The sequence below is a fragment of the Myotis lucifugus genome, unplaced genomic scaffold (assembly GCF_000147115.1).
Source record: "Myotis lucifugus unplaced genomic scaffold, Myoluc2.0 scaffold_211, whole genome shotgun sequence".
NCBI classification, from domain to species: domain Eukaryota; kingdom Metazoa; phylum Chordata; class Mammalia; order Chiroptera; family Vespertilionidae; genus Myotis; species Myotis lucifugus.
In genome coordinates this window covers 428,637-430,563 of record NW_005871259.1, presented here as the reverse complement: position 1 = coordinate 430,563, position 1,927 = coordinate 428,637, and the positions used below count along the sequence as shown (strand labels likewise).

The 1,927-nt window shown below is 43.3% G+C and overlaps 1 long non-coding RNA gene across 1 annotated transcript; it reads right to left on the bottom strand.

The window, feature by feature from the left end:
- Positions 1 to 331: 331 nt before the first annotated feature.
- On the bottom strand, positions 332 to 1,411 carry LOC111827731. The gene is made up of 2 exons (XR_002831438.1): positions 1,201 to 1,411; positions 332 to 588 (listed from the first exon to the last, which is right to left on the bottom strand). It is a non-coding gene; the product is annotated as an uncharacterized LOC111827731 (long non-coding RNA).
- Positions 1,412 to 1,927: the final 516 nt, after the last annotated feature.

The window sequence follows — 1,927 nt, the reverse complement described above, 5'->3', positions numbered from 1 at the left end:
ATCATTCAGAAAACACTTGCTTGTCACTGCTCACTTTGTGCCTAGAGTCTCCCAGACCTTGACCTCTCAAATCTTTGCCAAGGGGGTATGGCCCCTCCCCACTGATTTTTCATGTTTCCTAAACTGATTGAAACCTAAGCTAACATTCAGGGCATTGTCTCATAAAAGCTATTGGCCATGTATTAGCTGAGATTTTGGAAAGAAGCAGATTAAGATTGTGGATTTTATGCCATATGGGCAATATTGCTGGATCATCTAGTCGAGGTTTAAGAATAAAAATGGAAGCATGCAATATAAGGCAAAAAGCAGGAAAGCCAGGCAGAAGGCCAAATGAAAAATGTATCACATTTGCTTTCTTTTCCTCTACGTGGGAGCCTGAATCCATGACAGAATCAATAGTTTAGAATGATTCTGTTGTCTTTCCAGGAAAAATACCCCATTACTAAGCAATCAGTTAAAGTGCTCCATGGCCAGTCCAACTTCTCCATCATTTAGCTCTCAGGACATGGTTCAGGACATGCTAGTCTCAGCTGTGGACTGGATGTGCTATATGATGATGAGATTTATGCATGACAACTGGCAGTTACTCTGGCCAAGGAAAGAGAGAAATCACAGGAACATAGTTATTCTGACTTTGTATCCAGACATGATCTCTATCCATGACGGGGATCTGAATGTAATTCCTGGTTGAGCTATTGTTATGAGGAACAAAAGGAAGAGTATCCTGGGAGAAGGGGTAATGTTTATGATGTAATAAATAAAGAAAGTTATTCCTGTTGAAACCCAAGCTATTGATATTTGCTGATCAGGTAATCCAGGTATTGATAAGAGTTTTAGGATTTGATTTTTTTGTACAGGTCCTGAACATCAAACAATAGCCAGCTGGCAAAGGGTAAAAAGCCAGTAACCTATGGCTTCTGAAAAATCAGAGTGCACAATCAGATAGCAACCTCTGCCAAAAGAAAGAGGCTATAAGAGAAAAAGAGAAAGCAACTCATTTCCACCCACCTGTGGGGCCACGTCAGAGCAAAGTAAGAAAATGCTTGGGTAATGGCTTCTTGGGCGATAGCATCTGCTCAGGGAGTTGACTCAGAGAGCATCAGAGGCTCAGGGCTCCCGCCGGCAGCAGAAAGGACTCTTGGCAGAGCTGCTTCCTGCACCTCTTTTGATCATAGGGCTCAGGCTTGGAAAGGTTTTCACCAGTCTTGTGGTTTCCTGGTCGTGCGTCAATACATTCTGGCTGAAATACTTCACTTCCTTCTGGCCAGCCCCTCCACCAATGGCTCCTGGCTCCCTGGTTCACTCTCTCCAGCTTTGAACTAGACTCCAAGGACACTGCTGGCTGCAGCAAGAACCTTGAATGAGAGGCCTACAGCTGGATGCGAGCCCTCCCCTCTTTGCAATGGGGATCCTAAGTGGGGGAAAAAATAGGTTTAATGGAACCAAAAGTCCATTGAAGCATCGAAGTGTAGAATATTACATGTGGTTACCACACAATTTCTTTTAAAAGACAGTCTGCAATAGAATCACCTGGACAACTGGTGAAATTATAGAAGTTCCCAGTCCTGTCTCGGACCTTCTAAACCAGAATCTCTAAGTGGATACTGGGAGTCAGTGTTTTTAAGAATCTCCTTCACAATTCTGACACGCAGTCACTGCCTAGTATAATAGACCCAATTTCATAAATTAGGAAACTCAGGCCCAGACAAACAGGCCCTAACCACGGAATGTTCCTGTGTGCTTCGACCCCATGGACCTCTCTAAACACGACGCATTCTGCTACATAGGATCCTTTTTAAATTCTACCACTCTCCACTCAGGTAGTATTGGAGAAAAACGTGTAAATTCAGAACAGCTTTCAGTAAAGATAGTGCTTTTGTTCATCTGTTTTTGGTGAGGACTCTGGCAGTTCGGACAACTCACATAT